The sequence below is a fragment of the Lissotriton helveticus genome, chromosome 3_1, assembly GCF_964261635.1.
Source record: "Lissotriton helveticus chromosome 3_1, aLisHel1.1, whole genome shotgun sequence".
NCBI lineage: Eukaryota > Metazoa > Chordata > Amphibia > Caudata > Salamandridae > Lissotriton > Lissotriton helveticus.
Window position 1 is genome coordinate 300,638,434 of NC_136061.1, and position 14,347 is coordinate 300,652,780.

Genomic DNA, 14,347 nt, shown 5'->3' on the forward strand with positions numbered 1-14,347 from the left:
ATCACTTTTCCATGTTAAAAGTGACGCAAAAGTAGCACAAGGGGCTTGCAAATCTGCCCCGAAGAGTATTATTACAGTATAGTACTCGGTGGGTCGTGCTCATCACAGGGTTGCAGCCCCGCAACCGTGGAGGCAACGTCAGGCAATCTACCCGAGTGCTCTCGGAAACCTCGATCCGGGGACCAAGGGCGTCCGCAGACCTGGAGTCTTGAGCGCAATCCAGGGTCTTTCCAGTGATGGTATGGTCTGAGTCCGAGCCCAAAGAACGAAGTTGGCTACATGCTTGGGTGTGCGTGCCTCCTCCCAGACAAAGTCTGGATGGGGCCGGTGGGGGTCAGACCGTGGGAAGCCCTTAGGCCTGCTCATCCAGCAGCACCCTGCCAGTCTCTCCTCTTCGCCACCCATTTCCAGGCCTAATTAGGAGTGTAAAAAACTACGTATTTGAGCTAAAGAGAACTTTACATTTTCCAGGGAAAAGAAGCCTGTATTGAAAATTAAGTTAACAAAGTTTTTGTTTGATCTCCGCAAAGAAGCGACAGTGCTGTTGGGCAGTTTTTTAAGGGGGCATCGAAACGGGTCTCTATCGGCTCTGTTTCGTGTGTTTTTTTCTGGACTGCAGTGACAGCAGGCACATCGATGTGCCCCTGCTCTCACTTCTCACTAGTGGAGAAGTTATGGCATGACGTCATACCAGGTGAGCTGGTGGGAAAGGGAAATCCTTTAAAGAGATAATTTTCTCTCTAGATTTCCCTTCTCTTTTTGAAACTCAGGAGCAGGAACATGGTTGTGGTGTCAGCAGGGTTTTAAGTGGAAGCTTTTTCAATATTATGTACAACAAGCCATAGTTACTGCTTATTTATCTTATGCAACTAACCACTGACAAAGCCAATAGTCCTTACTTGTTCTAGGTATGATGTTACTTGGTTCATATATCTGGATGCAATGACAGAAACTGCAAAATACAAGTCGGGCGGCACACTATGCTAAGCAGAGATTGTTAGCTTATGTGTTTTTAAGCCACACCCTTAATTACATTGGCCACACCCTTTTGAGAACCCCCCCCCCCAGTTTTTTCATCCCACTTAAAGCCCTGCACAGGCCCAAGGTGATACCCCTCCCCCCACCCCGATTTCACCCTGCTGAAGTATGCTGTGGAGAGTCCTGCCCCTACGCCTGAAAGCTTGCCCTATTGCAGACGTCTTCAAACTTTTGAAGGTTGAGCCCCCCCAGCTGAAGTTTTTTAAATGTTGGGCCCCCCCACCACCTGACAGAAATTTCTGGAATCTGGTACACTACATAATCTACCGCCACCCACATATCCCGGGCCATATCCAGCAAATAATGTTCAAAACAATGAGTGTTTCCTCCTCCATGAATTCCCTCACTACCACTCACCAACAATGCACCTCATCTCTCTATAGCACCTTTCTGGCAAACATATAATTTTTTTTATAGTGCTACTCATAGTTTCATCATACTCCGGGGCATATATACAAGCTACTATAGACACCACACTGTCACTTTTTACGACGTTGTGGTGGCGATAGGGGCATTGCCGTATTTACAAGGCAGAGTTAAGCCACTTAACTTGGCTTAACGCTGCCTTGTAAATAAGGCCCCCTTTCATGCTATGCTTAGCGTGAAAGGGTGGGCAGTGGGTGTTACGGTGGGCATTCCACTGCAACAGGCACTGATTTTGATGTTCCGGCCTATTTACAAGGGCAGCGTAAAAGTGAGGCAGTGTTAAAATTAAGAACAGGGAAAACCTGGTCTTAAGCTGGCGAAACTAGGAGACATGCATTATTTCTCCTCATTTGTGCTTCATCCATCTGTGCTGCCTTGTGCAGCACACATGAAAAAAGCAAAATGCCTTGTATTTGTAATGTTTAAAAAAAAAATCCATTTTGTGATTTCTGTGTGTGCTGCATTAAGCAGCATACATGGGAATGGGATAAATGGCATTTAAAGAGTGTTTATGTCCAGGAAGGTCCCCCTCCTGTACATAAACAATCTTTTCCCTGCACCCAGACACCCTTGCACTATGGTGCAATGGTGTCTGCGTTGGCGCTACACTGCTAAGTGTAGCGCCAGCGCAGGGGAAATGCAAGGCTGCACCATATTGTTGTAAATATGGTGCAGCCTTCTTTTTCTGAAGTGGCGGAGAGAGGACTTAACCCATGACTGCTAACGCCGCACTCCACTGTTACCCGTAGGGGCAGGAAGGCAGGCAGTTGGTAGTGCTGTGCCATAGCAGTGTAGTTCTCTGTGTATGCTGGGCATGGGGGTTGCTATTGGCTGACAAGAAGTGGTGAGGAGGTGCTGGTTCGGTGTGCTTGCTTCCTGATCTTGGGCAAGCAAGGACAGTGCTGTTGTGGTGCTTAGTGATGATGTGGTTGGGCTGAGTGATGTGGTGGTGTATTAGAGTGATGTGGTGGTGTATTAGAGCGATGTGGTGGTGTATTAGAGTGATGTGGTGGTGTCCCAGAGTGACGTGGTGGTGTCCGAGAGTGACGTGGTGGTGTCCTAGAGTGACGTGGTGGTGTCCCTGAGTGATTTGGTGGTGTCCCTGAGTGATGTGGTGGTGTCCCTGAGTGGTGCCCCTGAGTGATGTGGTGGTGCCCCTGGGTGGTGTGGTGGTGCCCCTGAGTGATGTGGTGGTGTCCCCGAGTGATATGGTGGTGTCCCTGAGTGATGTGGTGGTGTCCCCGAGTGATGTGGTGGTGTCCCTGAGTGATGTGGTGGTGTCCCCGAGTGATGTGGTGGTGTCCCCAAGTGATGTGGTAGTGTCCCTGAGTGATGTGGTGGTGTCCTTGAGTGATGTGGTGGTGTCCCCGAGTGATGTGGTGGTGTCCCTGAGTGATGTGGTGGTGTCCTCGAGTGATGTGGTAGTGTCCCTGAGTGATGTGGTGGTGTCCCGAGTGATGTGTTGGTGTCCCCGAGTAATGTGTTGCTGTCCCCGAGTGATGTGGTGGTGTCCCTGAGTGATATGGTGGTGTCCCTGAGTGAAGTGGTGGTGTCCCAGAGTGACGTGGTGGTGTCCCAGAGTGACGTGGTGGTGTCCCAGAGTGACGTGGTGGTGTCCCTGAGTGATGTGGTGGTGCCCCTGAGAGCACTTGAAGAATCAGTTAAGAATATGACACCAGCGCAAATACAAGAGCTACAATAGAAACCAAATTAATAAGCAAAGGGAAATGTTAGCTGAAGCAGAAGGACTATACCAAGAACAAATTAGAAAAGGAGTATGAAAATGTATGCCAAATGCAGTAGACCTCACACATCTATTCTGAAAATCATATTTATGGTCATTTGACCTAAAGAAAGTATTTTGATGATGAAAATTATATGTTAAAATCAATAGGCCTTTAATTATAGATTGTTATTGCACTGTGCTGTAGATGGGTATTGCGTTATGTGGATCCTCAAAGATTACTGTGGTATGCCTGGGTTTTGGTTCCCGCCTCCGATTTCCTCTTATATGTCCTGTGCGTAGAAGATTTGTACTTTGATAATCTTTGTTAACCCTGTAAGGAGGGGCTATATATTTTCTGTCAAGTGAAATTTTGTGTATGTTTATAATGTCCTGAACTAAATTGTGCATACTTCTAATTTTATGACTTTTTACTTGATGGTTACCTTGTAGAAAAGTTTGTGCTCAATGTCATAGCCTTGAATTGATTATGGCGATGAGCCTATGATAAATGGTATATGCATGATTGCTTCATTAGGAAAGGTCACGTCAGATAACATAGGTTCCATCTGCTTATTATACAAAATTACAACAAAGGAAGTACGATGGCCGTATTTATTGGGGAGTTGCGTAATACAGATAAAAGTCAATAAATGTGCAGTTGTTTACTTGGCCTTGTAACACTGAAAAAAACTGCGTTCTTTTGACTGTTGAAGAGTAATTCATATTCTGTGTCTCTCCATGACAGCATACTGCTTGGGCAATGTGTAGCAGAATTCTGCCATTGGCTCTGCTGACCTGTGCGTAAAAGCATGTTGCCCGATAGCATGTAAAATCAGCTTGAAAATATGCTTCAGTTCCTGGGCTCCCAGTACTTTAGTTTTAATTTTTTTACTTTTAGAGTTCACCTTTCATTTCTTTTCTTGTTCCTTTTTAGACCATTCTACAGCTCCCCAGAAAGTCCTAATGCAATGTTCGCTTGCCACTCACTTCATTTGAAGTGTGCTGCGTCTTGTGCATCCCATATTTCTAAAATGTGTGGCCATCTTGGAATGGTGTTATCCAGAGTGTATCATTGGTTTCCTGATCCAAGATGTGTACCATGTTTAGAAGCATAATGTTGGCCATCTTGGAGAAGTACAGCAGTGACAAACTACATAATTTAGCATGTGAAGATGGCCGGACAGTACGATATTTACTCAGTGGCAATTTTTAAATGGTATTGTGCATGTCGTAACATAGATTTTTTTAAGTCCAATATAGCGAACATGTTTTTTTCTACTTTTATTTTGATGTTTATCTTCCATATGCTTTGTCTTAATTATTGTGGGTAAGTGGACAAATGCAAGAATGAGTCAGTGCAAGGATGAATCAGTGTAAGTATGCATGACAGGGTGCATGAATGTTGAATTATTGAGTGCCAAAACTCATAAGTGACTGAAGAGGCACTTTCAGTTATAAGTCAGACCTAGCGGCACTGCCAATGCTTGTTATCACAAAGTGATGCTTCCTGTAGCCTAGTGTGGACACAGAATAAAGATCACATTGACGCCCTGAGGGTAAGTGTAAGAGAAGTGCATATTTTACTGCAAGACGGTCTACATCTAGATGTGTGTTCCTCTGAGCCCAACATTATACATGTTTAGGTGCTAGGGAGAGGGGCTGGGCTCTGGTTTCCTTTCTGGGAATCTACCTGTCACTCTTCGCTTGCCTCGCACACTCTCACTTTATAAATATGACTGTTTTTCGGTTAATCAGTCATGATTGACGACAGAGTTGGCCCCTAGGCTGGGTATGACTGCTTAATATATTTAGTTATGCCTCCTTATATGGTGCAACAACAGAGACTGAGCAGCTGACCCAATGCAGCCTATAGTGTGGCTGGAAACAGAAAAGTGGACAGAGTAGGAGCCTGGTGGCTGACCTCTGTGGTAAATGTCCATGCACATATACAATGAAGAAACAAAAGGAGCCAGGCCCTTAAGGACAGGTGGGAAGGCTGGACCTTATCTTAAACAAACATACCAAAAAATGCCTAACCACCTACATTTACATCCACATTTAAGGAAAGCTGAAAACGCTAGCTGTCGAATTCAACCAGGTACTTTTATTTATACCAATAATTTTTTGATTCATCAAAATTTGTCAAAAACAGTGAATTAAGACGCACAAAAACACTCATCCACATTACATATTTACACCATAATTGTCATAATTTTCTCTACACAAATGTATTCTGGACTAAACAAAAAAACAATCAAAACCTGATGTAGGGACAAATCTACAACAAACAGAACAATTTATACGTGTGCAAAACAGGACAATAAATTTTCTACAAATGTGATAAATGAATAAAGCATGAAAAAAGATTAGAAAAAGGAAGAAAAAAGTAAGAAAGGAATACAATCAATTTATAAATCGTATTGCCACCAGCAGTTACTGGTATAGAGAACTGAATCACAATTAATCCTTTCTAACTAGCCGACGCGTTTCGAATCCAGGTAGCGATTTCCTGGAGTCTCATCAGGGCGCAGTGAATCTGTCTGTTGGGAAAAGGATAGGGAGGGGATTTTAGTCTTCAGAACTATGGACTCGCCTTCCCATTGTGTGACACTCAGAAAAAAGTATGAACCTACCGGGTTAAAGAAGAAGCAAATTCATGGGACAGAGCACGCAGAGTCTAGCTGTGCAAAATTGGACATCTCATTGTGCAATCAAGGAGAGGGCGGGGGACCACCTAAAAAATGAATGAATCGAGTGGTGAGAAACTACCCTCGTATACCTATAAACACAGTATTGAAAATGATTAATAAACGGCATACCATCAGCCGGTTCAATGAAGGAAGCTGACGACTGCCACCGTCTTAGCGTGGTTGCTTGACGGGTATCAACAAGAGCGTAGGGACGTAAGCGCTAAAAAGACAAGGAGGACATATAAGTATGGTTTCTTGGAAAAAAGCCAACCCTTTATCCGCGAATTTGGCCTGAAGACATACCTTTAAATCGCGCCTGTAATAAATTGTAGCTTCGTATTTTCTATTTTTCGCGTGTGCGATTCCAGGGTATTGGAGGCTTCCGCTGTGGGAATAGCGGAACAGAATTAATCAAAGAATTCTAATTGCCACACACGTATTTTAAAAAAAATATAAAGAGTGCACGAGTGTGGCGTACCTGTGTCCGCCCTAGTCCTTGCCTACGACGTTCTGCAGTGAATCCAAGATGGAAACCGGGTGTGTTTGCCTGGTTATGTCCCTCAACTAGGAAGCTATGCTTTGTGGGATACGTAGTTCTTTGTGTGCCCAAATCGGAAATTGAAATCCGAAAATTGCGGAGTGGATTGTGAAAGCAATTTACAAGGGTGTAAGAGAGGTGGCTGAAGGATGAATGAGACGAGCAGAGCAGCTAAGGCCGTTACATGGCGCCAAAGCAGTATAGCATTACAGTCTTGCATTCTCAGATAAACTATTGAGACCTTTCTGCACACTATTAAACTTAAGAATAAGATATGCCTCCTTTTTAAGAAGCATTCTGTCCACGTCCGCGTTGCGATGTAAAGATCGAAGGGTATATAACACCGTCCACTTCAGATCATTTTCATCATGTTTGGCAGTCAAGAAATGTTCAACCATTGGGGCAGTCAAGATTTTATTTTTTATCCGTGACCTGTGCTGGCAAATGCAGGTGTTAACTTGTTGTCTTGTTTTGCCGATATAGATTTTATCGCAGGGGCATTGGACTAGGTAAACCACATTTTTGGTCTTACAATTAGAAAATTCGGTATGTTTCCATCTGGTCTCTCCATGTTGGAACTCGCATCCTTCGATCGTATTTGGACACACCACACAGGTACCACACTTGTGGTGCCCTGTGATTGGTTTGAGATTCCATTGGGTCAATAAATCGTTTTTCTTTTTGGGTAAGGATACATCAGCCCTCATGATTTGTTGGCCTAAACTTTGATTTTTCTTATATGCGAACAAAGGGCGTGGAAAAGAGCATTCAAGGTTATCTAACAAATGCCAATTGTTCAACACAACTTTTCTTAGTTTGTGAGTATCCGGTCCAAAAGTTGTGACGCAGACTAGTCTTTCAAGTACAGGTTTGGGTCGTACTTGAAGGAGGGTTTCTCGGGGAGTGAAACGCGCTCTTTTAAGAGAGTGCTTCAGTAGTTTCTTCGGGTACCCTCTTTCTTTCATTTCCTGACAAAACTTATGTGCATGGAACGAAAAATCTTCCAAGTCAGAGCAGTTTCTCCTAATACGTAGTAATTGCCCATAGGGGAGGTTAGATTTCAAATTTCGAGGATGTGCGCTCTTGTGATGCAGGATGGTGTTTCTGTCCGTGTCTTTTTTGTAAAGGGATGATTTAAGTTCCCCTTCGATGCATGTTATTTCCACATTGAGGAAAGTCATCTTTGTATTGCTGTGTGCAATTGAGAATTTGATATCTCCATGTCTATTGTTGAGCCATTCGTGGAACGCCATCAGATGAGTCTGGCTCCCCTGCCACAGGAGCCAGACATCATCTATGTATCGATACCACTGCACGACATGCTGTTTAAAAGGGTTGTTATTGTAAACAAATCTTTCCTCGTATTGTGCCATATACAATACGGCCATTTCTGGGGCATAAGGGCACCCCATCGCGGTGCCCTTGACCTGCATATAAAATTCCCCATTAAATGAGAAATAGTTCTTCCTTAGAGCAATCTCAGCCAGCTTGAGAATGAAGGCGGTAGGCACTTGGTGCGGTCTTTCTCTCATATCTAGGTATACCTCCATCACCTCTAACGCTTCTTCCTGTGGGATCTGCGTATAGAGGGAGGTAACATCCATCGTTACCATTAGTTGGGTGTCTGCATCGAATTGGGTACCTTCCACCTTAAGTAGAAAGTCCGTTGTGTCTCTCAAATAAGATTTAACTTGAGTCAAGAATGGTTTTAAAAAGAAATCCACATATTGGGAAAGTGGTTCAAGACAAGAATCACATCCTGAAACAATTGGACGTCCTGGGGGGTCTTGAAGGCTCTTATTAATTTTAGGCAAGAGGTACAGTACTGGGGTTCTGGGAAGCCTCCACGACCCTGGAATCGCACACGCGAAAAATAGAAAATACGAAGCTACAATTTATTACAGGCGCAATTTAAAGGTATGTCTTCAGGCCAAATTCGCGGATAAAGGGTTGGCTTTTTTCCAAGAAACCATACTTATATGTCCCCCTTGTCTTTTTAGCGCTTACGTCCCTACGTTCTTGTTGATACCCGTCAAGCAACCACGCTAAGACGGTGGCAGTCGTCAGCTTCCTTCATTGAACCGGCTGATGGTATGCCGTTTATTAATCATTTTCAATACTGTGTTTATAGGTATACGAGGGTAGTTTCTCACCACTCGATTCATTCATTTTTTAGGTGGTCCCCCGCCCTCTCCTTGATTGCACAATGAGATGTCCAATTTTGCACAGCTAGACTCTGCGTGCTCTGTCCCATGAATTTGCTTCTTCATTAACCCGGTAGGTTCATACTTTTTTCTGAGTGTCACACAATGGGAAGGCGAGTCCATAGTTCTGAAGACTAAAATCCCCTCCCTATCCTTTTCCCAACAGACAGATTCACTGCGCCCTGATGAGACTCCAGGAAATCGCTACCTGGATTCGAAACGCGTCGGCTAGTTAGAAAGGATTAATTGTGATTCAGTTCTCTATACCAGTAACTGCTGGTGGCAATACGATTTATAAATTGATTGTATTCCTTTCTTACTTTTTTCTTCCTTTTTCTAATCTTTTTTCATGCTTTATTCATTTATCACATTTGTAGAAAATTTATTGTCCTGTTTTGCACACGTATAAATTGTTCTGTTTGTTGTAGATTTGTCCCTACATCAGGTTTTGATTGTTTTTTTGTTTAGTCCAGAATACATTTGTGTAGAGAAAATTATGACAATTATGGTGTAAATATGTAATGTGGATGAGTGTTTTTGTGCTTCTTAATTCACTGTTTTTGACAAATTTTGATGAATCAAAAAATTATTGGTATAAATAAAAGTACCTGGTTGAATTCGACAGCTAGCGTTTTCAGCTTTCCTTAAATGTGGATGTAAATGTAGGTGGTTAGGCATTTTTGGGTATGTTTGTTTAAGATAAGGTCCAGCCTTCCCACCTGTCCTTAAGGGCATGGCTCCTTTTGTTTCTTCATTCTAGTGCGGGTTTTCACCCGCGAGAGAGAGTTCAAGGACATTTTGTGTCGTTTCTTTTTATTAAATTGAGCAACTCCTTGGGAAATTCTCAATTTCCCCACAACATGGCAGACAAAGACACGCTATCTTTTAGCGAAAACCACATTCAAAATCTAATAGACTCCTCTCCTTTTGCTAATGTGACACTCAGCACTACCGCCAAACAGCAGAATGAATCAGACAGACTAATATGATTACAGAAAAAGCATGTACGAACAGAGTTACATGGGCATTTCCTCCTGAGGAACCTCAAGGGAGGCACCATCCCTTGGGGCCTACAGGTTAAAAATTTCCCTGTAATATTCATTGAAGACGCAGAATACAAAAAGGGTTTCAGCTTCATAAATACAAAATGTAGCCGGGACCTTATGGTTCATACCATAGAAACCGCCCAGAGATTGTGTGCACAAGAAGAAAAAGAAATTGAGGAATTGATTGAGACGATTAAGAGCAGTCCAGTTGTGGCGGACGCCAAGGCACTATTGGAAAAAATAGATAAAGAAATCAGGACTTTCAAAGATAACATCATTAATGACAAAACTTTTAAATATGACAGGGATGTCAAATCATTCAAAATTGAGCAGGTGTATCCTTTTTTGAAAGAGGATTACTACACCCAACAAGACTCTCGTAGAGCACTATCTACATACCAAGGCCGGTCGAGAAACCGTTTCACAACGTTCTCGGAGACTTCGTCATCTGATTCGTCGGGATCGGAGAATCGAAATCCCCAAAAGAAACAGGTGTCTTTTTTAGAACAGGGCCAACAGCAAAAATCCCGTTACAAACCACCATGGGAGATGCGAACCAGGAACCATTCCTACAAGTCGTAGGTGGTAGAAGTTCTGTGGTTAATCTGTCCGATAGACCTTTAACATCAGATGAGCATTCTGTATTACATTTAGGACTTAAATTTGTGCCATGTAAAAAGACTGACTACACGAGCCTCAAGTTAGAAGCAATCGAGTTTTGTCGTAAAATTTGTTTAAAAACTTTTTTTTGGAACCATGCACCGTTACCCAACACAGAAGTCACTGGTCTAAGGAACAAGTCCAACTTTGTTCCAAATCAAAATATTCCGAAAGAAGTCCTTGCGTTTGAGCAAGTTCTGATGTCATCTATTGACAAACTAGAAAAGGGTAAGCACTTTGTGCAACAAAATATGGGCCAAAGACAACGGGCAGCCATAAAAACATTGAAAGAAGACACCTCTATAGTCATTAAGCAGGCCGATAAAGGTGGGGCTGTAGTAGTTTGGGCCCGTGACAAATATCTTGATGAAGGCCACAAACAAGTCAACAACCAAATCTGGTACAGGCGCCTATCTGAAGACCCTGTTAATGATATCCAACGACTTATTTCTGAGACATTGGAAAAGGGGCTCGAGGAAGGCTTTCTTGGAAAAAAAGAACATGAATACCTGTCTACAAAATGTCCCAGAACCCCAGTACTGTACCTCTTGCCTAAAATTCATAAGAGCCTTCAAGACCCCGCAGGACGTCCAATTGTTTCAGGATGTGATTCTTGTCTTGAACCACTTTCCCAATATGTGGATTTCTTTTTAAAACCATTCTTGACTCAAGTTAAATTTTATTTGAGAGACACAACGGACTTTCTACTTAAGGTGGAAGGTACCCAATTCGATGCAGACACCCAACTAATGGTAACGATGAATGTTACCTCCCTCTATACGCAGATCCCACAGGAAGAAGCGTTAGAGGTGCTGGAGGTATACCTAGATATGAGAGAAAGACCGCACCGAGTGCCTACCGCCTTCATTCTCAAGCTGATTCATAAAGGGGGTGGTGATGGACGGAGCATCTGAATTAAGCAGAACACTCCTACCCAGTCAAGAGATCAGGGCTTGATCCATCACCGTTTTTTAGCTCACTGAACCAACCCAGTTCAGAACCTGGCTACATGCAAATTAGTCTGTTCCTGGCCCAATGCATCATGGGAACAGGGCAGACCAAACTACCAAGCCAATTCTTTACTGGAAAGGAAACAAGCTTCCGGGGACCGGTTTCTGGCATTACAGCCGTCTTCAGCCCGGCTTGCTTGAATCCTGATGGTGCAGTGAGCTAGGGACTCATGTCTGAGCATACCCTTCCACTCCTATAGTGGCCAAAACGATTCATAAAGGGGGTGGTGATGGACAGAGCATCTGAATTAAGCAGAACACTCCTACCCAGTGAAGAGATCAGGGCTTGATCCATCACCGTTTTTTAGCTCACTGAACCAACCCAGTTCAGAACCTGGCTACATGCAAATTAGTCTGTTCCTGGCCCAATGCATCATGGGAACAGGGCAGACCAAACTACCAAGCCAATTCTTTACTGGAAAGGAAACAAGCTTCCGGGGACCGGTTTCTGGCATTACAGCCGTCTTCAGCCCGGCTTGCTTGAATCCTGATGGTGCAGTGAGCTAGGGACTCATGTCTGAGCATACCCTTCCACTCCTATAGTGGCCAAAACGATTCATAAAGGGGGTGGTGATGGACAGAGCATCTGAATTAAGCAGAACACTCCTACCCAGTCAAGAGATCAGGGCTTGATCCATCACCGTTTTTTAGCTCACTGAACCAACCCAGTTCAGAACCTGGCTACATGCAAATTAGTCTGTTCCTGGCCCAATGCATCATGGGAACAGGGCAGACCAAACTACCAAGCCAATTCTTTACTGGAAAGGAAACAAGCTTCCGGGGACCAGTTTCTGGCATTACAGCCGTCTTCAGCCCGGCTTGCTTGAATCCTGATGGTGCAGTGAGCTAGGGACTCATGTCTGAGCATACCCTTCCACTCCTATAGTGGCCAAAACGATTCATAAAGGGGGTGGTGATGGACAGAGCATCTGAATTAAGCAGAACACTCCTACCCAGTCAAGAGATCAGGGCTTGATCCATCACCGTTTTTTAGCTCACTGAACCAACCCAGTTCAGAACCTGGCTACATGCAAATTAGTCTGTTCCTGGCCCAATGCATCATGGGAACAGGGCAGACCAAACTACCAAGCCAATTCTTTACTGGAAAGGAAACAAGCTTCCGGGGACCGGTTTCTGGCATTACAGCCGTCTTCAGCCCGGCTTGCTTGAATCCTGATGGTGCAGTGAGCTAGGGACTCATGTCTGAGCATACCCTTCCACTCCTATAGTGGCCAAAACGATTCATAAAGGGGGTGGTGATGGACAGAGCATCTGAATTAAGCAGAACACTCCTACCCAGTCAAGAGATCAGGGCTTCATCCATCACCGTTTTTTAGCTCACTGAACCAACCCAGTTCAGAACCTGGCTACATGCAAATTAGTCTGTTCCTGGCCCAATGCATCATGGGAACAGGGCAGACCAAACTACCAAGCCAATTCTTTACTGGAAAGGAAACAAGCTTCCGGGGACCGTTTCTGGCATTACAGCCGTCTTCAGCCCGGCTTGCTTGAATCCTGATGGTGCAGTGAGCTAGGGACTCATGTCTGAGCATACCCTTCCACTCCCATAGTGGCCAAAACGATTCATAAAGGGGGTGGTGATGGACAGAGCATCTGAATTAAGCAGAACACTCCTACCCAGTCAAGAGATCAGGGCTTGATCCATCACCGTTTTTTAGCTCACTGAACCAACCCAGTTCAGAACCTAGCTACATGCAAATTAGTCTGTTCCTGGCCCAATGCATCATGGGAACAGGGCAGACCAAACTACCAAGCCAATTCTTTACTGGAAAGGAAACAAGCTTCCGGGGACCGGTTTCTGGCATTACAGCCGTCTTCAGCCCGGCTTGCTTGAATCCTGATGGTGCAGTGAGCTAGGGACTCATGTCTGAGCATACCCTTCCACTCCTATAGTGGCCAAAACGATTCATAAAGGGGGTGGTGATGGACAGAGCATCTGAATTAAGCAGAACACTCCTACCCAGTCAAGAGATCAGGGCTTGATCCATCACCGTTTTTTAGCTCACTGAACCAACCCAGTTCAGAACCTGGCTACATGCAAATTAGTCTGTTCCTGGCCCAATGCATCATGGGAACAGGGCAGACCAAACTACCAAGCCAATTCTTTACTGGAAAGGAAACAAGCTTCCGGGGACCGGTTTCTGGCATTACAGCCGTCTTCAGCCCGGCTTGCTTGAATCCTGATGGTGCAGTGAGCTAGGGACTCATGTCTGAGCATACCCTTCCACTCCTATAGTGGCCAAAACGATTCATAAAGGGGGTGGTGATGGACAGAGCATCTGAATTAGGCAGAGCACTCCTACCCAGTCAAGAGATCAGGGCTTGATCCATCACCGTTTTTTAGCTCACTGAACCAACCCAGTTCAGAACCTGGCTACATGCAAATTAGTCTGTTCCTGGCCCAATGCATCATGGGAACAGGGCAGACCAAACTACCAAGCCAATTCTTTACTGGAAAGGAAACAAGCTTCCGGGGACCAGTTTTTGGCATTACAGCCGTCTTCAGCCCGGCTTGCTTGAATCCTGGTGGTGCAGTGAGCTAGGGACTCATGTCTGAGCATACCCTTCCACTCCTATAGTGGCCAAAACGATTCATAAAGGGGGTGGTGATGGACAGAGCATATGAATTAAGCAGAACACTCCTACCCAGTCAAGAGATCAGGGCTTGATCCATCACCGTTTTTTAGCTCACTGAACCAACCCAGTTCAGAACCTGGCTACATGCAAATTAGTCTGTTCCTGGCCCAATGCATCATGGGAACAGGGCAGACCAAACTACCAAGCCAATTCTTTACTGGAAAGGAAACAAGCTTCCGGGGACCGGTTTCTGGCATTACAGCCGTCTTCAGCCCGGCTTGCTTGAATCCTGATGGTGCAGTGAGCTAGGGACTCATGTCTGAGCATACCCTTCCACTCCTATAGTGGCCAAAACGATTCATAAAGGGGGTGGTGATGGACAGAGCATCTGAATTAAGCAGAGCACTCCTA